The sequence below is a fragment of the Coregonus lavaretus genome (genome assembly GCF_964263955.1).
Source record: "Coregonus lavaretus genome assembly, contig: HAP1_SCAFFOLD_550, whole genome shotgun sequence".
Taxonomy (NCBI): Eukaryota; Metazoa; Chordata; class Actinopteri; order Salmoniformes; family Salmonidae; genus Coregonus; species Coregonus lavaretus.
In genome coordinates, this window is record NW_028162133.1 from 230,207 (window position 1) to 254,970 (window position 24,764).

Genomic DNA, 24,764 nt, shown 5'->3' on the forward strand with positions numbered 1-24,764 from the left:
GGATGGCTGACTGGCTGGCTGACTGGCTGGCTGACTGGTTGGCTGGCTCGCTGACTGGCTGACTGGCTGACTGGTTTGCTGACTGGCTGGCTGGCTGACTGGCTGGCTGGCTGGCTGACTGGCTGGCAGGCTGGCTGGCTGGCTGGCTGACTGTAGCAGAATGCTAGCTAAATAAGGAGGAGGGAAGGTGATCTCTTTCGGAGAAAACCAAACATGATGAAAAACCTAGCACGCAACTCTCTGGCTACCGGCCCATTAAAAGCTGCCAATCGGAAATGAGACGAAGTGACGGACTGACACTTTAGAACGGACAGAAACCCTACAACCCTGTGAAAGTGTGACACTAAGGGACATGTAATTAAAACGACCCAGTGGATTTATACTGCACGTTTTTTTACAGAACTACTGTTGCAATGACTTCAATTTCATGGGATTAAATAGATAAAAAAGTACAAGAATTATCCTTGAGAGTTTACACTTTACACCAAATTTTAGGGCCTTTGTTGAGAACAGCCCTATTCTAATCTAAACTAAACCACCATAATATGATATGCTATGTGTAATGGGTGATCTGGAAACAGAACATGACACACAATCAAACCGAGGAGGACGTGTGTTTGAAGCCAACATGACATCCTGCTCCTGAGGGATAGAGTTTCCGGTTCCAGGCATCAGAACTGCAGTGAAAATGGTGAAACCGAAGACATCAGATCTCATAACCGGCTCAGGCCCCATAGGCCAGGCCCTCTCCCCGCCACCTGAGCTTCCTATCTGGGGTAACTGATAGGTCCCAGGGGCTCACGGCGTCTCCAAACAGCAGCTGCAACACTGCAGCGCCAGCGGCTCCACAGTTAATTAGCAGTCCCATTTTTTAACAGGAGGCAGGAGGATTATTTCAGGTGGAGGGGGAGGTGAAGCTATCCCCCGGGAGCCAAGCTTTGCTGGGTACGCCCCAAATGGCACCCCCTATTCCCTATGTAGTGCACTACTTTTGACCGGTGCTCTATGGGAATAGGGTGCCATTTGGAGTGCATAGTCTTTCCATCCTCATTCTAACATGTCACATGTGTAGGGGACACATCAATGGGTATCTATGGGCTGCCAGGCAGAGAGCTGCTATCACTGTGTAGGGGACACATCAATGGGTATCTATGGGCTGCCAGGCAGAGAGCTGCTATCACTGTGTAGGGGACACATCAATGGGTATCTATGGGCTGCCAGGCAGAGAGCTGCTATCACTGTGTAGGGGACACATCAATGGGTATCTATGGGCTGCCAGGCAGAGAGCTGCTATCACTGTGTAGGGGACACATCAATGGGTATCTATGGGCTGCCAGGCAGAGAGCTGCTATCACTGTGTAGGGGACACATCACTGGGTATCTATGGGCTGCCAGGCAGAGAGCTGCTATCACTGTGTAGGGGACACATCAATGGGTATCTATGGGCTGCCAGGCAGAGAGCTGCTATCACTGTGTAGGGGACACATCACTGGGTATCTATGGGCTGCCAGGCAGAGAGCTGCTATCACTGTGTAGGGGACACATCACTGGGTATCTATGGGCTGCCAGGCAGAGAGCTGCTATCACTGTGTAGGGGACACATCACTGGGTATCTATGGGCTGCCAGGCAGAGAGCTGCTATCACTGTGTAGGGGACACATCAATGGGTATCTATGGGCTGCCAGGCAGAGAGCTGCTATCACTGTGTAGGGGACACATCAATGGGTATCTATGGGCTGCCAGGCAGAGAGCTGCTATCACTGTGTAGGGGACACATCACTGGGTATCTATGGGCTGCCAGGCAGAGAGCTGCTATCACTGTGTAGGGGACACATCAATGGGTATCTATGGGCTGCCAGGCAGAGAGCTGCTATCACTGTGTAGGGGACACATCACTGGGTATTTATGGGTATGTAGAACTGTGGACGTGGTGGACTGAGGCGAGCACACACACAACAACACACACAACAACACACACAACAACACACACACATAACAACACACACACAACAACACACACACACACACACAACAACACACACACACACACACATAACAATATACACACATGACAACACACACACACACACACCTAACAATAGACACACATAACAACACACACATATAACAACAACAACACACACACATAACTACACACACACACACATAACTCACACACAACAACACACACACACACACACACACACACAACAATACACACACACAACAACACACACACACACACACATAACAATATACACACATGACAACACACACACACACACACACACACAGCAACAACACACACACATAACAATACACACACATAACTACACACACACACACATAACTCACACACAACAACACACACACACACACACACACATAACAATACACACACACACACAACAACACACACACACAACAATACATGTGATGTAACTATCTGGACATCATGTGGTCATGGGATGGATCATGGGGGGTCATAAGTTCATGCTCTGTGTCCATCAACATTTCATGTTTTCCCAGATCCTTATTGCCTCTGTATATTACAGCCGCTATCGGACATTTTGACTGTAGTGTCAAAAGCAACATTTAGGGTTGGAACTTCCAGATAGATCAGTATTCTAGAGTATTACACATCGTATAGCAATGTGGTAGAGAACTATGTCCAGTTGAAAGAGTACACTCCTCTATAGCTATTGAACACTCCACTATATCTAGTGTACACTCCCCTATATCTATTGAACACTCCCCTATATCTAGTGTACATTCTCATATCTAGTGTACACTCCCCTATATCTATTGAACACTCCCCTATATCTAATGAACACTCCCTTATATCTAGTGTACACTTCTCTATATCTATTGAATACTCTCCTATATCTATTGAACACTCCCCTATATCTAGTGTACACTCTCCTATATCTATTGAACACTCCCCTATATCTAGTGTACACTCTCCTATATCTATTGAACACTCCCCTATATCTAGTGTACACTCTCCTATATCTATTGAACACTCTCCTATATCTAGTGTACACTCTCCTATATCTAGTGTATACTCCACTATATCTATTGAACACTCCCCTATATCTATTGAACACTCCTCTATATCTAGTGTACACTCTCCTATATCTAGTGTACACTCTGCTATATCTAGTGTACATCCCCTATATATATTGAACACTTCCCTATATCTAGTGAACACTCCCCTATATCTAGTGTACACTCCCCTATATCTAGTGTACACTCCCCTATATCTAGTGTACACTCCCCTATATATAGTGTACACTCCCCTATATCTAGTGTACACTCCCCTATATCTAGTGTACACTCCCCTATATCTATTGAACACTCCCCTATATCTAGTGTACACTCCCCTATATCTAGTGTACAATCCCCTATATCTAGTGTACACTCCCCTATACCTAGTGTACACTCCCCTATATCTAGTGTACACTCCGCTATATCTAGTTTACACTCCCCTATATCTAGTTTACACTCTTCTATATCTAGTGTACACTCCCCTGTATCTAGTGTACACTCCCCTATATCTAGTGTACACTCCCCTATATCTAGTGTACACTCCCCTATATCTAGTGTACACTACCCTATATCTATTGTACACTCCCCTATATCTAGTGTACACTCCCCTATATCTAGTGTACACTCCCCTATATCTAGTGTACACTCCCCTATATCTAGTGTACACTCCCCTATATCTAGTGTACACTCCCCTATACCTAGTGTACACTCCGCTATATCTAGTTTACACTCCCCTATATCTAGTTTACACTCTTCTATATCTAGTGTACACTCCCCTATATATAGTGTACACTTCTCTATATCTATTGAACACTCCCCTATATCTAGTATACACTCCCCTATATCTAGTGTACACTCTCCTATATCTAGTGTACACTTCTCTATATCTATTGAACACTCCCCTATATCCAGTGTACACTCCCCTATATCTAGTGTACACTCCCCTATATCTATTGTACACTCCCCTATATCTATTGTACACTCCCCTATATCTAGTGTACACTCCCCTATATCTAGTGTACACTCCCCTATATCTAGTGTACACTCCCCTATATCTAGTGTACACTCCCCTATATCTAGTGTACACTTCTCTATATCTATTGAACACTCCCCTATATCCAGTGTACACTCCCCTATATCTAGTGTACACTCCCCTATATATATTGTACACTCCCCTATATCTAGTGTACACTCCCCTATATATAGTGTACACTTCTCTATATCTAGTGTACACTCCCCTATATCTAGTGTACACTCCCCTATATCTATTGTACACTCCCCTATATCTAGTGTACACTCCCCTATATATAGTGTACACTTCTCTATATCTATTGAACACTCCCCTATATCTAGTGTACACTCCCCTATATCTAGTGTACACTCCCCTATATCTAGTGTACACTCCCCTATATCTAGTGTACACTCCCCTATATATAGTGTACACTCCTCTATATCTATTGTACACTCCCCTATATCTAGTGTACACTCCCCTATATCTAGTGTACACTCCCCTATATCTGGTGTACACTCCCCTATATCTAGTGTACACTCCCCTATATTTAGTGTACACTCCCCTATATCTAGTGTACACTCCCCTATATCTAGTGTACACTCCCCTATATCTAGTGTACACTCCCCTATATCTAGTGTACACTCCCCTATATCTAGTGTACACTCCCCTATATCTAGTGTACACTCCCCTATATCTAGTGTACACTCCCCTATATCTAGTGTACACTCCCCTATATCTAGTGTACACTCCCCTATATCTGGTGTACACTCCCCTATATCTAGTGTACACTCCCCTATATCTAGTGTACACTCCCCTATATCTAGTGTACACTCCCCTATATCTAGTGTACACTCCCTTATATCTATTGAACACTCCCCTATATCTAGTGTACACTCCCCTATATCTAGTGTACACTCCCCTATATCAAGTGTACACTCCCCTATATCTAGTGTACACTCCCCTATATCTAGTGTACACTTCCCTATATCTAGTGTACACTCCCCTATATCTAGTGTACACTCCCCTATATCTATTGAACACTCCCCTATATCTAGTGTACACTCCCCCTATATCTATTGAACACTCCCCTATATCTAGTGTACACTCCCCTATATCTAGTGTACACTAGTTTACATTTTTTTTTACATTTTACATTATTTAGCAGATGCTCTTATCCTGAGCAACTTACAGTTAGTGCATACATTATTCTTTATTTATTTTTCATACTGTCCCCCCGTGGGAATCGAACCCACAACCCTGGCGTTGCAAACGCCATGCTCTACCAACTGAGCTACATCCCTGCCGGCCATTCCCTCCCCTACCCTGGACGACGCTGGGCCAATTGTGCGCCGCCCCATTGGTCTCCCGGTTGCAGCCGGCTACAGCAGAGCCTGGATTCGAACCAGGATCTCTAGTGGCACAGCTAGCACTGCGATGCAGTGTACACTCCCCTATATCTAGTTTACACTCCCCTATATCTAGTTTACACTCTTCTATATCTAGTGTACACTCTGATATATCTAGTGTACACTTCTCTATATCTAGTGTACACTCCCCTATATCTATTGAACACTCCCTTATATCTAGTGTACACTCCCCTATATCTAGTGTACACTCCCCTATATCTAGTGTACACTCCCCTATATCTAGTGTACACTCATGTCTAGTGTACACTCCCCTATATCTAGTGTGCACTCCCCTATATCTAGTGTACACTCTGATATATCTAGTGTACACTTCTCTATATCTAGTGTACACTCCCCTATATCTATTGAACACTCCCTTATATATAGTGTACACTCCCCTATATCTAGTGTGCACTCCCCTATATCTAGTGTGCACTCCCCTATATCTAGTGTACACTCCCCTATATCTTGTGTACACTCCTCTATATCTAGTGTACACTCCCCTATAGTAAGCTAATAACATTTACTCCTGATGTACTGACCTGTTGCAACCTCTACAACCACTGTGATTATTATTTGACCCTGCTGGTCATCTATGAACGTTTGAACATCTTGGAGAAAAATCTGTCCTTAATGGCCATGTACTGTTATAATCTCCACCCGGCACAGCCAGAAGGGGACTGGCCACCCCTCAGAGCCTGGTTCCTCCTAGGTTCCTGCCTTTTCTAGGGAATTTTTCCTAGCCACCGTGCTTCTACATCTGCATTGCTTGCTGTTTGGGGTTTTAGGCTGGGTTTCTGTATAGCACTTTGTGACATCTGCTGATGTAAAAAGGGCTTTATAAATAAAAATGTGATTGATTGATTGAGTGATCTGATTCCTGGCCATGTGACTTGTGTCTGAACGGTCAAATCGAATTTATTTGAACTCAAGTGGTTTTTAGACTGTTATTTGGCATATATTGTTGCTTGCTACCTACTGTTGACAGTTTGACAAGAACATGTGGTAGCCAACTAGCTTGTTAATTGTTTACAAACAAATGAGTGCATGTACTAGAAAGCTAAACAGCTAGTTGGCTGCTGTGGCTAGCCAAAAAGGACTCGTTTTGAAAGTTGGATCATCTTTATCCTTTGAGGCTTTAAAAGTTGTCTTACACTTTCATTTTGAACATTCAAAGCAACTGGGGAAACGTCCATGGCAGGCACTGCTCTCACCTTCGCTTGCTACATAACTTCAGCGTGACAGGAAGCACGAGCACCACCGACCAAATCAGCCTACACCACTGCGCGCACCCGTCGTTACTATGACAACTAGCGTAGCCATGTCAGCAAATGACTGCTGTCTGAACACACACACACACAAATCCGATTTGGTCACTTGTAACTTGCTGTTTGGACAGTCCGTATTCCAAAATGGATTTTGAAAAACTAAACTGATTTGAGCATTAAGGCCTGCAGTGTGAACAAGGCTTAAGGTCTGAACACTAGACACACGGACAGTCTCAAATCACAACACGACTGTAAGAGACAAACAGTTTTCCCCTTTATAGATGTTTTCAAGCTTGTTCCGACTTGGATTTTAATGCAAAACAAATATGCTTGGGAACAATATACAGTTAGAGAGGCCACAAAAACAAGAAAATAATTTCTGAACTAAGAAATATGGTATAAAGGGAGAGGTTTTGGGTCTTACGCATGTCTCCACGGCTCGGAGGTAGCCGGAGGTTTTGGGTCTTACGCATGTCTCCACGGCTCGGAGGTAGCCGGAGGTTTTGGGTCTTACGCATGTCTCCACGGCTCGGAGGTAGCCGGAGGTTTTGGGTCTTACGCATGTCTCCACGGCTCGGAGGTAGCCGGAGGTTTTGGGTCTTACGCATGTCTTCACGGCTCGGAGGTAGCCGGAGGTTTTGGGTCTTACGCATGTCTCCACGGCTCGGAGGTAGCCGGAGGTTTTGGGTCTTACGCATGTCTCCACGGCTCGGAGGTAGCCGGAGGTTTTGGGTCTTACGCATGTCTCCACGGCTCGGAGGTAGCCGGAGGTTTTGGGTCTTACGCATGTCTCCACGGCTCGGAGGTAGCCGGAGGTTTTGGGTCTTACGCATGTCTCCACGGCTCGGAGGTAGCCGGAGGTTTTGGGTCTTACGCATGTCTCCACGGCTCGGAGGTAGCCGGAGGTTTTGGGTCTTACGCATGTCTCTACGGCTCGGAGGTAGCCGGAGGTTTTGGGTCTTACGCATGTCTCCACGGTTCGGAGGTAGCCGGAGGTTTTGGGTCTTACGCATGTCTCCACGGCTCGGAGGTAGCCGGAGGTTTTGGGTCTTACGCATGTCTTCATGGCTCGGAGGTAGCCGGAGGTTTTGGGTCTTACGAATGTCTCTACGGCTCGGAGGTAGCCGGAGGTTTTGGGTCTTACACATGTCTCCACGGCTCGGAGGTAGCCGGAGGTTTTGGGTCTTACGCATGTCTCCACGGCTCGGAGGTAGCCGGAGGTTTTGGGTCTTACGCATGTCTCCACGGCTCGGAGGTAGCCGGAGGTTTTGGGTCTTACGTATGTCTCTAAGGCTCGGAGGTAGCCGGAGGTTTTGGGTCTTACGCATGTCTCCACGGCTCGGAGGTAGCCGGAGGTTTTGGGTCTTACGCATGTCTCCACGGCTCGGAGGTAGCCAGAGGTTTTGGGTCTTACGCATGTCTCCACAGCTCGGAGGTAGCCGGCACAGTCGTAGTGTCCGTTGTACTCTGCCAGGTCTGCTGCTGTGAACCCATCTATGTCCTGCTCTGATGGGCTCACCTGGTTGGCTAACAGGATCCTGCAGCACTAGAAGGAGGGGTAACAGTTAGCAAACAGACTGAATCAAACCTCTGTTACTATGACTTAACATGACTTCAATATACTGTAGATAGTTAGGAGTTCTGATTTACGATCAGTTTTAACTTTTAGACCACTGTGAATCAGATTACATGGACAAGGGGGACCAGATCCTAGATCAGTACTCCTACTCTGAGACTCTGATCTTGTCATATCTCTCACCTCCAGCTCTCCGTTTTCAGCTGCATCATGTAGAGGGGTTCCCCCCCAGTAGTCTCTGATGACCTTTGCCCCCATGCGGAGCAGCCTCTCCAGGATGCGATGGTGCCCCCCACTGGCCGCGAAGTGAAGAGCAGTCGCCCCCTCCCTGTCCTGGCACTGCAGGCTAAGGTCTGTGAAGGTGGCCTATGAGTTACAAATGTCAACAGACCAGAATGTTAAGGTGGCCTGCGAGGGACAAATGACAGGGGAGGAGAATGTTGTCTCAACATAAGTAAGTAAGCCTTTGATGAATAAGAACACCTCCTGGAAAGGAAGCTTGTCTGTCGCAGGACCTTATAACTCAACATAGTGAACTAATACCATCTGTGGTGGAGCTGATGGGTGGGATTAAAAACAACAAGTAACTAATGTAAAATATACTGTGTCTGTAAAATGTATATAGGTTCAGAACTTTTGTGAAACAGCTCAGTTAAAAATATACGCAAAATAGAACTCAAACTGGATTGGCTTCAGAGATAGATGGGAGGGGTTGATGGTAGCTGAATGATGGGGTTAAAAACAAACAAAATATAACTATTGTAAAATACATTGTGTCCGTAAAATGTATATAGTATGTATAAGCTGGAAGTAGAAGCCTAAGTGTTGTTGTCCATTAGTTTACTCCAATTAGTGGAGGGATGGTAGGGTTAGGGGAAAATAATAAAGGAACATATATTTTTAAAACGTGTGTGTATATGTGTGTATACACACCTACTCATTCAAAGGTTTTTCTTTATTTTTACTATTTTCTACATTGTAGAATAATAGTGAAGACATCAAAACTATGAAATAACACATATGGAATCATGTAGTAACCAAAAAAAGTGTTAAACAAATCAAAATATATTTTACATTTGAGATTCTTCAAAGTAGCCACTCTTTGCATTGATGACAGCTTTGCACACTCTTGGCATTCTCTCAACCAGCTTCACCTGGAATGCTTTTTCAACAGTCTTGAAGGAGTTCCCACATATGCTGAGCACTTGTTGGTTGCTTTTCCTTCACTCATCCCAAACCATCTCAATTAGGTTGAGGTCGGGTGATTGTGGAGGCCAGGTCATCTGATGCAGCACTCCATCACTCTCCTTCTTGGTAAAATAGCCCTTCCACAGCCTGGAGGTGTGTCATTGTCCTGTTGAAAAACAAATGATAGTCCCACTAAACCTAAACCAGATGGGATGGCGTATCACTGCAGAATGCTGTGGTAGCCATTCTGGTTAATTGTGCCTTGAATTCTAAATAAATCACAGACAGTGTCACCAGCAAAGCACCCCCACACCATAACACCTCCTCCTCCATGCTTTACGGTGGGAACTACACATGCGGAGATCATCCATTCACCCACACCGTGTCTCACAAAGCCAAGGCGGTTGGAACCAAAAATCTTCAATTTGTACACCAGACCAAAGGACACATTTCCAATGGTCTAATGTCCATTGCTCCTGTTTCTTGGTCCAAGCAGGTCTCTTCTTCTTATTGGTGTCCTTTAGTACTGGTTTCTTTGCAGCAAATCGACCATGGAGGCCTGATTCACACAGTCCCCTCTGAACAGTTGATGTTGAGATGTGTCTGTTACTTGAACTCTGTGAAGCATTTTTTTGGGTTGCAATTTATGAGGCTGGTAACTCTAATGAACTTATCCTCTGCAGCAGAAGTAACTCTGGGTCTTCCATTCCTGTGGCGGTCCTCATGAGAGCCAGTTTCATCATAGCGCTTGAGGGTTTTTGCGTCTGCACTTGAAGAAACGTTCAAAGTTCTTGAAATGTTCCGTATTGACTGACCTTCATGTCTTAAAGTATTGATGGACTGTCATTTCTCTTTGCTTATTTGAGCTGTTCTTGCCATAATATGGACTTGGTCTTTTACCAAATAGGGCTATCTTCTGTATACCCCCCTACCTTGTCACAACACAACTGATTGGCTCAAATGCATTAAGAAGGAAATAAATTCCACAAATTAACTTTTAAGAAGGCTGTTAATTGAAATGCATTCCAGGTTACTACCTCATGAAGCTGGTTGAGAGAATGCCAAGAGTGTGCAAAGCTGTCATCAAGGCAAAGGGTGGCTAGTTAAAGAATCTCAAATATAAAATATATTTTGATTTGTTTAACACTTTTTTGGTTACTACAGTGAGGGAAAAAAGTATTTGATCCCCTGCTGATTTTGTACGTTTGCCCACTGACAAAGAAATGTTCAGTCTATAATTTTAATGGTAGGTTTATTTGAAAAGTGAGAGACAGAATAACAACAAAAAAATCCAGAAAAACGCATGTAAAAATGTTATAAATTGATTTGCATTTTAATGAGGGAAATAAGTATTTGACCCCCTCTCAATCAGAAAGATTTCTGGCTCCCAGGTGTCTTTTATACAGGTAACGAGCTGAGATTAGGAACCCACTCTTAAAGGGAGTGCTCCTAATCTCAGTTTGTTACCTGTATAAAAGACACCTGTCCACAGAAGCAATCAATCAATCAGATTCCAAACTCTCCACCATGGCCAAGACCAAAGAGCTCTCCAAGGATGTCAGGGACAAGATTGTAGACCTACACAAGGCTGGAATGGGCTACAAGACCATCGCCAAGCAGCTTGGTGAGAAGGTGACAACAGTTGGTAATATTATTCGCAAATGGAAGAAACACAAAAGAACTGTCAATCTCCCTCAGCCTGGGGCTCCATGCAAGATCTCACCTCGTGGAGTTGCAATGACCATGAGAACGGTGAAGAATCAGCCCAGAACTACACGGGAGGATCTTGTCAATGATCTCAAGGCAGCTGGGACCATAGTCACCAAGAAAACAATTGGTAACACACTACGCCACGAAGGACTGAAATCCTGCAGCGCCCGCAAGGTCCCCCTGCTCAAGAAAGCACATATACAGGCCCGTCTGAAGTTTGCCAATGAACATCTGAATGATTCAGAGGAGAACTGGGTGAAAGTGTTGTGGTAAGATGAGACCAAAATGGAGCTCTTTGGCATCAACTCAACTTGCCGTGTTTGGAGGAGGAGGAATGCTGCCTTTGACCCCAAGAACACCATCCCCACCATCAAACATGGAGGTGGAAACATTATGCGTTGGGGGTGTTTTTCTGCTAAGGGGACAGGACAACTTCACCGCATCAAAGGGACGATGGACGGGGCCATGTACCGTCAAATCTTGGGTGAGAACATCCTTCCCTCAGCAGGTCATTGAAAAAGGGTCGTGGATGGGTATTCCAGCATGACAATGACCCAAAACGCACAGCCAAGGCAACAAAGGAGTGGCTCAAGAAGAAGCACATTAAGGTCCTGGAGTGGCCTAGCCAGTCTCCAGACCTTAATCCCATTGAAAATCTGTGGAGGGAGCTGAAGGTTCATGTTGCCAAACGTCAGCCTCGAAACCTTAATTACTTGGAGAAGATCTGCAAAGAGGAGTGGGAAAATATCCCTCCTGAGATGTGTGCAAACCTGGTGGCCAACTTCAAGAAATGTCTGACCTCTGTGATTGCCAACAAGGGTTTTGCCACCAAGTACTAAGTCATGTTTTGCAGAGGGGTCAAATACTTATTTCCCTCTTTAAAATGCAAATCAATTTATAACATTTTTGACATGCGTTTTTCTGGATTTTTTTGTTGTTATTCTGTCTCTCACTGTTCAAATAAACCTACCATTAAAATTATAGACTGATCATTTCTTTGTCAGTGGGCAAACGTACAAAATCAGCAGGGGATCAAATACTTTTTTCCCTTGTAGAAACATCTCAAGGATGATCAATGGAAACAGGATAAACCTGAGCTCAATTTTGGGTCTAAATACTTATGTAAATAAGGTAGTTCTGTTTTTTATTTATTTTTTAACCGTTTTTGCTTTGTCATTATGGGGTATTGTGTGTAGATTGCTGAGGGAAAAAAAATATTTAATCCATTTTAGAATAAGGCTGTAAACGTAACAAAATGTGGGAAAAGTCAAGGGGTCTGAATACTTTCCGAAGGCACTGTATATATATTTACAAAAAAATATATGGGGGATTGGAAATGATGCAGACAATTGCATTGATGGAATCTACAATCTATCTGCACTATTAAAGCTGATCTACCCCCTAAAAAATAAAATAAAAATAAAACATCTTGTTCCAGATAAACTATACTTTAGTGTATGTAACACAGGAGTGCTAGTGTCCAAATCCACAACAAGAGGATTACCTGGGCTTACCTTGGACATGTGATTCAGACATGAATCTGGGCTTACCTCGGACATGTGATTCAGACATGAATCTGGGCTTACCTCGGACATGTGATTCAGACATGAATCTGGGCTTACCTTGGACATGTGATTCAGACATGAATCTGGGCTTACCTAGGACATGTGATTCAGACATGAATCTGGGCTTACCTAGGACATGTGATTCAGACATGAATCTGGGCTTACCTAGGACATGTGATTCAGACATGAATCTGGGCTTACCTCGGACATGTGATTCAGACATGAATCTGGGCTTACCTAGGACATGTGATTCAGACATGAATCTGGGCTTACCTCGGACATGTGATTCAGACATGAATCTGGGCTTACCTAGGACATGTGATTCAGACATGAATCTGGGCTTACCTAGGACATGTGATTCAGACATGAATCTGGGCTTACCTCGGACATGTGATTCAGACATGAATCTGGGCTTACCTAGGACATGTGATTCAGACATGAATCTGGGCTTACCTAGGACATGTGATTCAGACATGAATCTGGGCTTACCTATGACATGTGATTCAGACATGAATCTGGGCTTACCTATGACATGTGATTCAGACATGAATCTGGGCTTACCTCGGACATGTGATTCAGACATGAATCTGGGCTTACCTAGGACATGTGATTCAGACATGAATCTGGGCTTACCTCGGACATGTGATTCAGACATGAATCTGGGCTTACCTAGGACATGTGATTCAGACATGAATCTGGGCTTACCTATGACATGTGATTCAGACATGAATCTGGGCTTACCTCGGACATGTGATTCAGACATGAATCTGGGCTTACCTAGGACATGTGATTCAGACATGAATCTGGGCTTACCTAGGACATGTGATTCAGACATGAATCTGGGCTTACCTATGACATGTGATTCAGACATGAATCTGGGCTTACCTCGGACATGTGATTCAGACATGAATCTGGGCTTACCTCGGACATGTGATTCAGACATGAATCTGGGCTTACCTATGACATGTGATTCAGACATGAATCTGGGCTTACCTATGACATGTGATTCAGACATGAATCTGGGCTTACCTCGGACATGTGATTCAGACATTAATCTGGGCTTACCTCGGACATGTGATTCAGACATGAATCTGGGCTTACCTCGGACCTGTGATTCAGACGTGAATCTGGGCTTACCTCGGACATGTGATTCAGACATGAATCTGGGCTTACCTCGGACATGTGATTCAGACATGAATCTGGGCTTACCTCGGACATGTGATTCAGACATGAATCTGGGCTTACCTCGGACATGTGATTCAGACATGAATCTGGGCTTACCTCAGACATGTGATTCAGACATGAATCTGGGCTTACCTCGGACATGTGATTCAGACATGAATCTGGGCTTACCTCGGACATGTGATTCAGACATGAATCTGGGCTTACCTCGGACATGTGATTCAGACATGAATCTGGGCTTACCTCGGACATGTGATTCAGACATGAATCTGGGCTTACCTCGGACATGTGATTCAGACATGAATCTGGGCTTACCTCGGACACGTGATTCAGACATGAATCTGGGCTTACCTCGGACATGTGATTCAGACATGAATCTGGGCTTACCTCGGACATGTGATTCAGACATGAATCTGGGCTTACCTCGGACATGTGATTCAGACATGAATCTGGGCTTACCTCGGACATGTGATTCAGACATGAATCTGGGCTTACCTCGGACATGTGATTCAGACATGAATCTGGGCTTACCTCGGACATGTGATTCAGACATGAATCTGGGCTTACCTCGGACATGTGATCCAGACATGAATCTGGGCTTACCTAGGACATGTGATTCAGACATGACAACTGGCTGGGGGGGTACTCAAGGAGAGGTTTGAGGAAACACTGTTCTACAGCATATTGGCATGCAGTCCACTTACCAGCCAGACCACCAGGGCATGGTGACCCATGTGTGCAGCAGCGTGCAGGCCGGTCATGCCATCGTGGGCCCTGAGGTGTACGTCCGACCCGCAGTCCTTCACCAGGTACTCCACTACATGCAGGTGGCCCTCCTGACACGCCAGGTACAGAGGGGTGGCACCGATTCCGGTCTGACGGTTCACACACCTGGTGGAAGAAACACACAGGGAGGCATCGTAAAGATGACACCAGAATGTACATTATACAACTCCAGTTACACAGTAATGTTAGTGGGCAGATAATACATTATAAAACTACAGTTATACAGTAATGTTAGTGGCAGATAATACTTTATACAACTACAGTTATACAGTAATGTTAACATTAGGTTAAAAGGTCAGGTTAGGTTAGGTTAGGGCCAGGTTAGGTTAAGGTCAGTTTAGGATAGGTTAGGTTAAGGCCAGGTTAGGTTAGGTTAAGGCCAGGTTAGGATAGGTTAGGGCCAGGTTAGGTTAAGGCCAGGTTAGGATAGGTTAAGGCCAGGCTAGGTTACGGCCAGGTTAACCCTAACCTGGCCTTAACCTAACCTAACCTAACCTGGCCTTAACCTAACCTGACCTGGCCTTAACCTAACCTATCCTAAACTGGCCTTAACCTAACCTGGCCTTAACCTAACCTGGCCCTAACCTAACCTAACCTGGCCCTAACTTGGCCTCAACCTAACCTAACCTAACCTTAACCTAACCTGGCCCTAACCTGGCCTTAACCTAACCTAACCTGACCTGGCCTTAACTTAACCTGACCTGGCCTTAACCTAACTTGACCTAGCCTTAACCTAACCTGGCCCTAACTTGGCCTTAACCTAACCTGGCCTTAACCTAACCTGGCCTGACCTGGCCTTAACCTAACCTGGCCTTAACCTAACCTTAACTTTAACCTAACCTGGCCTTAACCTAACCTGGCCTGACCTGGCCTTAACCTAACCTGGCCTTAACCTAGCCTGGCCTTAACCTAACCTGACCTTAACCTAACCTTAACTTTAACCTAACCTGGCCTTAACCTAACCTGACCTGGCCTTAACCTGACCTGGCCTTAACCTAACCTTAACCTTAACCTAACCTTAACCTAACCTGACCTTAACCTAACCCTAACCTAACGTTAACCTAACCTAACCTGGCCCTAACTTGGCCTTAACCTAACCTAAACTGGCCTTAACCTAACCTAACCTGACCTGGCCTTAACTTAACCTGACCTGGCCTTAACCTACCCTAACCTGGCTCTAACCTAACCTAACCCCCTGAATGAAACAAAGTAGAGTGGCATGGTTGCCATGGTGCCATCACCCATCGTGTGTGAATCTCTGTGGGGTTTCGAGGTGGCTGACCTGGATGGGTCGTGTGTGTGTCCCATGCCCTGGCGATCACATGTCAGCGGGGCAGAGTGAGAGGAGTCATGGGATACCCTGTGGTTACCTCTCTGGGTCAACTTAAGGTTAGGGTTCATCATGTCTTACCACCACTACTTCCTGTTCAATCAACAAATACACTATGACCACTGTAGGACAATGAGGACTATATTCTCCACTATGACCACTGTAGGACAATGAGGACTATATTCTCCACTATGACCACTGTAGGACAATGAGGACTATATTCTCCACTATGACCACTGTAGGACAATGAGGACTATATTCTCCACTATGACCACTGTAGGACAATGAGGACTATATTCTCCACTATGACCACTGTAGGACAATGAGGACTATATTCTCCACTATGACCACTGTAGGACAATGAGGACTATATTCTCCACTATGACCACTGTAGGACAATGAGGACTATATTCTCCACTATGACCACTGTAGGACAATGAGGACTATATTCTCCACTATGACCACTGTAGGACAATGAGGACTATACTCTCCACTATGACCACTGTAGGACAATGAGGACTATATTCTCCACTATGACCACTGTAGGACAATGAGGACTATATTCTCCACTATGACCACTGTAGGATAATGAGGACTATATTCTCCACTATGACCACTGTAGGACAATGAGGACTATACTCTCCACTATGACCACTGTAGGACAATGAGGACTATATTCTCCACTATGACCACTGTAGGACAATGAGGACTATATTCTCCACTATGACCACTGTAGGACAATGAGGACTATATTCTCCACTATGACCACTGTAGGACAATGAGGACTATATTCTCCACTATGACCACTGTGGGACAATGAGGACTATATTCTCCACTATGACCACTGTAGGACAATGAGGACTATATTCTCCACTATGACCACTGTAGGACAATGAGGACTATATTCTCCACTATGACCACTGTAGGACAATGAGGACTATATTCTCCACTATGACCACTGTAGGACAATGAGGACTATATTCTCCACTATGACCACTGTAGGACAATGAGGACTATATTCTCCACTATGACCACTGTAGGACAATGAGGACTATATTCTCCACTATGACCACTGTAGGACAATGAGGACTATATTCTCCACTATGACCACTGTAGGACAATGAGGACTATATTCTCCACTATGACCACTGTAGGACAATGAGGACTATATTCTCCACTATGACCACTGTAGGACAATGAGGACTATATTCTCCACTATGACCACTGTAGGACAATGAGGACTATATTCTCCACTATGACCACTGTAGGACAATGAGGACTATATTCTCCACTATGACCACTGTAGGACAATGAGGACTATATTCTCCACTATGACCACTGTCGGACAATGAGGACTATATTCTCCACTATGACCACTGTAGGACAATGAGGACTATATTCTCCACTATGACCACTGTAGGACAATGAGGACTATATTCTTCACTATGACCACTGTAGGACAATGAGGACTATATTCTCCACTATGACCACTGTGGGACAATGAGGACTATATTCTCCACTATGACCACTGTAGGACAATGAGGACTATATTCTCCACTATGACCACTGTGGGACAATGAGGACTATATTCTCCACTATGACCACTGTGGGACAATGAGGACTATATTCTCCACTATGACCACTGTAGGACAATGAGGGCAGGTAGCTTAGTGGGTAAGAGCGTTGTGCCAGTAACCGAAAGGTCGCTGGTTCTAATCCCCGAGCCGACTAGGTGAAAAATCTGTCGATGTGCCCTTGAGCAAGGCACTTAACCCTAATTGCTTCTGTAAGTCGCTCTGGATAAGAGCGTCTGCTAAATGACTAAAATGTAAAATGTAAATGACTATATTCTCCACTATGACCACTGTAGGACAATGAGGACTATATTCTCCACTATGACCACTGTGGGACAATGAGGACTATATTCTCCACTATGACCACTGTGGGACAATGAGGACTATATTCTTCACTATGACCACTGTGGGACAATGAGGACTATATTCTCCACTATGACCACTGTAGGACAATGAGGACTATATTCTACACTATGACCACTGTAGGACAATGAGGACTATATTCTCCACTATGACCACTGTAGGACAATGAGGACTATATTCTCCACTATGACCACTGTAGGACAATGAGGACTATACTCTCCACTATGACCACTGTAGGACAATGAGGACTATATTCTCCACTATGACCACTGTAGGACAATGAGGACTATATTCTCCACTATGACCACTGTGGGACAATGAGGACTATATTCTCCACTATGACCACTGTAGGACAATGAGGACTATATTCTCCACTATGACCACTGTAGGACAATGAGGACTATATTCTCCACTATGACCACTGTAGGACAATGAGGACTATATTCTCCACTATGACCAATGTAGGACAATGAGGACTATATTCTCCACTATGACCACTAGGACAATGAGGACTATATTCTCCACTATGACCACTAGGACAATGAGGACTATATTCTCCACTATGACCACTAGGACAATGAGGACTATATTCTCCACTATGACCACTGTAGGACAATGAGGACTATATTCTCCACTATGACCACTGTAGGACAATGAGGACTATATTCTCCACTATGACCACTGTGGGACAAGCAGTGACAACAATCAACCATCCAACACATTGACTGGATAGACGTGTAGAGGCAGCAGTCCTATCCGTACATGTTGTTCATCTTTGGTCCTACCCAGGTGCTTGGTGGACCAGTAGTTTCAGACAGGTAAGGTCTCCCTTGGCAGCAGCGTAATGGGCGGGGACTGCCCCACAGTCTGTCGTCTCCTCGGCCACGCCCCCAACCAACAGCAGCCAATGGACGACCTCTACCCGTCCGAACCGGGCTGCGAGATGGAGCGCTGTCGCCCCGGCTGCATCCTGGTCCTACAAACAACCAGAGAGAGAGACACAAATCAATAGCTTGGATTAAGTCAGGATGAGATGATTAGAAGACATACATTATCATGACAGTCTTATGAATGTGTTATAACGGCATCATAATGCATTATACCTGCAGGTTTTAAGTACAGTGTTACCAAATTATTTTAAGGATTGATTTACCTTGCACATTTACACACACAACCATAGATATGTCTGCATACTGTAATATATTACGGCTAGAAAACAAAACAGACCCAGAGATCTATTCATAATGGTTCTACTGTATCAACACAGAGCACAAAGACATGTTATGAAAATCAAAACTAAAGCTTACAGATCACTTACTCCCACCCAGTTGAGTACAGCATAATCAGATTAATACATCTTCAATCATGTAAGGGAATGTTAATGAATGATTTAAACATATTCTTGCCCTTTTCACCTCCCGTTGTGAAGCACAATAGGCTGGAGCAATACAGGTCCCCTCTATGGGAGAGACCACCAACCAAGAATAATGTTATCACTTTGTCTGAACAATAACCAGGGACTCTGAACGTGTTCTTTAACTTGGAGCAGCTGTATTTAAATGAGATCAAGAGGTCGGTGATGTTGAGACGGGCCGGTTTGAGTTAGGGTGAGAAAGAACTGAAATAGAACCTATGAGGGGGGTTGACTTACACACTACTGTCAACGAAAATATTTTTAGCAGGGAGAGGGAGGGAGGGAGAGCGAGACGGGAGAGAGGGGGAAGAGAGAAAGGGGGAGGAGAGAGAGAGAAGAGAGAAAGGGGGAGGAGAGAGAGAGAAGAGAGAAAGGGGGAGGAGAGAGAGAAGAGAGAAAGGGGGAGGAGAGAGAGAAGAGAGAAAGGGGGAGGAGAGAGAGAGAAGAGAGAAGGGGGAGGAGAGAAGAGGGAAAAGGGGAGGAGAGAGAGAGAGAAGAGAGAAAGGGGGAGGAGAGAGAGAGAAGAGAGAAGGGGGAGGAGAGAGAGAGAAGAGAGAAAGGGGGAGGAGAGAGAGAGAAGAGAGAAAGGGGGAGGAGAGAGAGAGAAGAGAGAAAGGGGGAGGAGAGAGAGAGAAGAGAGAAAGGGGGAGGCGAGAGAGAGAAGAGAGAAGGGGGAGGAGAGAGAGAGAAGAGAGAAAGGGGGAGGCGAGAGAGAGAAGGGGGAGGAGAGAGAGAGAAGGGGGAGGAGAGAGAGAGAAGAGAGAAGGGGGAGGAGAGAGAGAGAAGAGAGAAGGGGGAGGAGAGAGAGAGAAGAGAGAAAGAGGGAGGAGAGAGAGAGAAGAGAGAAGGGGGAGGAGAGAGAGAGAAGAGAGAAGGGGGAGGAGAGAGAGAGAAGGGGGAGGAGAGAGAGAGAAGAGAGAAGGGGGAGGAGAGAGAGAAAAGAGAGAAGGGGGAGGAGAGAGAGAGAAGAGTGAAAGGGGGAGGAGAGAGAGAAAAGAGAGAAGGGGGAGGAGAGAGAGAGAAGAGAGAAGGGGGAGGAGAGAGAGAGAAGAGAGAAGGGGGAGGAGAGAGAAAAGAGAGAAGGGGGAGGAGAGAGAGAGAAGAGAGAAGGGGGAGGAGAGAAGAGGGAAAAGGGGAGGAGAGAGAGAGAAGAGAGAAAGGCTGAGGAGAGAGAGAGAAGAGAGAAGGGGGAGGAGAGAGAGAGAAGAGAGAAGGGGGAGGAGAGAGAGAGAAGAGAGAAGGGGGAGGAGAGAGAGAGAAGAGAGAAGGGGGAGGAGAGAGAGAGAAGAGAGAAAGGGGGAGGAGAGAGAGAGAAGAGAGAAAGGGGGAGGAGAGAGAGAGAAGAGAGAAAGGGGGAGGAGAGAAGAGGGGAAAGGGGAGGAGAGAGAGAGAAGAGAGAAAGGGGGAGGAGAGAGAGAAGAGAGAAAGGGGGAGGAAAGAGAGAAAAGAGAGAAGGGGGAGGAGAGAATAGGGAAAAGGGGAGGAGAGAGAGAGAAGAGAGAAAGGGGGAGGAGAGAGAGAGAAGAGAGAAGGGGGAGGAGAGAGAGAGAAGAGAGAAAGGGGGAGGAGAGAGAGAGAAGAGAGAAGGGGGAGGAGACAAGAGGGAAAAGGGGAGGAGAGAGAGAGAGAGAGAAAGGGGGAGGAGAGAGAGAGAAGAGGGAAAAGGGGAGGAGAGAGAGAGAAGAGAGAAAGGGGGAGGAGAGAGAGATAATACTACTGGACAACAAAGTAACGCCACACCAGATAGTGACCAGTAATCTGGAACGCCAACTGACACACCAGATAGTGACCAATCATCTGGAACGCCAACTGACACACCAGATAGTGACCAGTCATCTGGAACGCCAACTGACACACCAGATAGTGACCAATCATCTGGAACGCCAACTGACACACCAGATAGTGACCAGTCATCTGGAACGCCAACTGACACACCAGATAGTGACCAATCATCTGGAACGCCAACTGACACACCAGATAGTGACCAGTCATCTGGAACGCCAACTGACACACCAGATAGTGACCAGTCATCTGGAACGCCAACTGACACACCAGATAGTGACCAGTCATCTGGAACGCCAACTGACACACCAGATAGTGACCAGTCATCTGGAACGCCAACTGACACACCAGATAGTGACCAGTCATCTGGAACGCCAACTGACACACCAGATAGTGACCAATCATCTGGAACGCCAACTGACACACCAGATAGTGACCAGTCATCTGGAACGCCAACTGACACACCAGATAGTGACCAGTCATCTGGAACGCCAACTGACACACCAGATAGTGACCAGTCATCTGGAACGCCAACTGACACACCAGATAGTGACCAATCATCTGGAACGCCAACTGACACACCAGATAGTGACCAGTCATCTGGAACGCCAACTGACACACCAGATAGTGACCAGTCATCTGGAACGCCAACTGACACACCAGATAGTGACCAATCATCTGGAACGCCAACTGACACACCAGATAGTGACCAGTCATCTGGAACGCCAACTGACACACCAGATAGTGACCAGTCATCTGGAACGCCAACTGACACACCAGATAGTGACCAATCATCTGGAACGCCAACTGACACACCAGATAGTGACCAGTCATCTGGAACGCCAACTGACACACCAGATAGTGACCAATCATCTGGAACGCCAACTGACACACCAGATAGTGACCAGTCATCTGGAACGCCAACTGACACAACGTCACCCTCTGTTTTAGGAGCACGGTCATTAAGAACCCCAACGTAACCCTCTATTCTAGGAGCACGGTCATTAAGAACCCCACCGTAACCCTCTGTTTTAGGAGCACGGTCATTAAGAACCCCACCGTAACCCTCTATTTTAGGAGCACGGTCATTAAGAACCCCAATGTAACCCTCTATTCTAGGAGCACGGTCATTAAGAACCCCAACGTAACCCTCTGTTTTAGGAGCACGGTCATTAAGAACCCCACCGTAACCCTCTATTTTAGGAGCACGGTCATTAAGAACCCCAACGTAACCCTCTATTCTAGGAGCACGGTCATTAAGAACCCCAACGTAACCCTCTATTCTAGGAGCACGGTCATTAAGAACCCCAACTTAACCCTCTATTCTAGGAGCACGGTCATTAAGAACCCCAACGTAACCCTCTATTCTAGGAGCACGGTCATTAAGAACCCCAACGTAACCCTCTATTCTAGGAGCACGGTCATTAAGAACCCCAACGTAACCCTCTATTCTAGGAGCACGGTCATTAAGAACCCCAACGTAACCCTCTATTCTAGGAGCACGGTCATTAAGAACCCCAACGGTCAGAAGCCATGTGACTTTGGGTTAGTGTTTACATGCAGTACAGTCTGATGGTTAAGCATCACATTCATGAGGCACAACATGTGCAGAGAACGAGACAAGACCCCTGGGAAGTCCAGGTACCATGGACTCATCTAAACTGGTCTTCACGCTGCTCCGTGTAATCCTTGTCCTGATACATGGCTGCTGGCTAGACGCCATGGGACTTTACATTCATGTATGAGGGCAACAACTACACCCACTTATCTCCACCTCTCTCCAGTCCCCTCAGTGTCTCAACCAGGCTCACCTCTATGACGTAACTCTCTGGTCTACCCTCAGTGTCTCAACCAGGCTCACCTCTATGTTGTAACTCTCTGGTCCACCCTCAGTGTCTCAACCAGACTCACCTCTATGTTGCAGCCCCCTTGGTTCACCAGCCACTGCAGTTCCCGGGCGTGGCCAGTGGCGGCAGCGTCGTGGGCGGGTGTGGCTCTGTTCAGGGCCCGGGCATCGGCCGCCAGCCCCACCTCCACCACCAGGTAGCGCAGGCATTCCAAGCGGCCGCATCGCGCGGCGTGGTGCACCGGGCCGGCCCCCTGGGCGTCTGTGATGGAGGCTGAGACCGTGAGGCACCCAGAGGAGGAGAGCTTCCTCAGGGCTGAGAGATCGCCTGCCCGGGCTGCCTGGATCACCCGGTGCAGCACCATCATACATCCACACCTGGCTGATGGCTAGTCTATCTCCTACTCTGGCTCTGACAGTTGGCCCACGCCTGTCGCCTGGCCTACGGTAGTCTCTCTCTGGCTGGTCTCTGTCGTCAGGTGTCTTTCTGGCTCTGACAGTTGGCTGTGGTGCTGCACAGGTAGGCTGGAGCTGGAGCTCTCCCCCGATCACGGCAACCTAGCCTGCTCACACACACACACCCACACACACACACACAGGCACAGGCACACTTGAATACACACATAGGCACACTTGATCACACACACACACACATACAGGCACACTTGAATACACACATAGGCACACTTGATCACACACACACAAACACCGAGCCTTCTCCCAGCCAGGAGCCCAGGGGAAAGTGACACCATGGGGGCAGCCAGCTGGCCAACAGGCAGGGCGTAGGGAGGGAGGGAGGGAGGGACAGAGGGGAGAGGGTCACAGCGGCCCAGTGAGGGAGGGAGGGGAGAGGGTCACAGCGGCCCAGTGAGGGAGGGAGGGGAGAGGGTCACAGCGGCCCAGTGAGGGAGGGAGGGAGGGGAGAGGGTCACAGCGGCCCAGTGAGGGAGGGACAGAGGGGAGAGGGTCACAGTGGCCCAGTGAGGGAGGGAGGGACAGAGGGGAGAGGGTCACAGCGGCCCAGTGAGGGAGGGACAGAGGGGAGAGGGTCACAGCGGCCCAGTGAGGGAGAGACAGAGGGGAGAGGGTCACAGTGGCCCAGTGAGGGAGAGACAGAGGGGAGAGGGTCACAGCGGCCCAGTGAGGGAGGGAGGGACAGAGGGGAGAGGGTCACAGCGGCCCAGTGAGGGAGGGACAGAGGGGAGAGGTTCACAGTGGCCCAGTGAGGGAGGGACAGAGGGGAGAGGTTCACAGTGGCCCAGTGAGGGAGGGAGGGACAGAGGGGAGAGGGTCACAGCGGCCCAGTGAGGGAGGGAGGGAGGGAGGGGAGAGGGTCACAGCGGCCCAGTGAGGGAGGGACAGAGGGGAGAGGGTCACAGCGGCCCAGTGAGGGAGGGACAGAGGGGAGAGGGTCACAGCGGCCCAGTGAGGGAGGGACAGAGGGGAGAGGGTCACAGCGGCCCAGTGAGGGAGGGAGGGAGGGGAGAGGGTCACAGCGGCCCAGTGAGGGAGGGAGGGACAGAGGGGAGAGGGTCACAGCGGCCCAGTGAGGGAGGGAGGGACAGAGGGGAGAGGGTCACAGCGGCCCAGTGAGGGAGGGAGGGACAGAGGGGAGAGGGTCACAGCGGCCCAGTGAGGGAGGGAGGGACAGAGGGGAGAGGGTCACAGCGGCCCAGTGAGGGAGGGAGGGACAGAGGGGAGAGGGTCACAGTGG

General features: G+C 47.0%; 1 pseudogene across 1 annotated transcript in view; it reads right to left on the bottom strand.

Annotated features, from left to right (window-relative positions):
- The window catches only part of LOC311116506 (espin-like protein), a 46,513-nt pseudogene extending 23,095 nt beyond the window's left edge, over window positions 1–23,418 (bottom strand). Inside the window, exons 1-5 of the transcript in view lie at window positions 23,116–23,418; window positions 18,794–18,984; window positions 14,660–14,846; window positions 8,494–8,676; window positions 8,149–8,280 (exon numbers count right to left, since the gene is read on the bottom strand). The product of the transcript in view is annotated as an espin-like protein (transcript). The remainder of the gene's footprint in view (window positions 1–8,148; window positions 8,281–8,493; window positions 8,677–14,659; window positions 14,847–18,793; window positions 18,985–23,115) is intronic.
- Window positions 23,419–24,764: the final 1,346 nt, after the last annotated feature.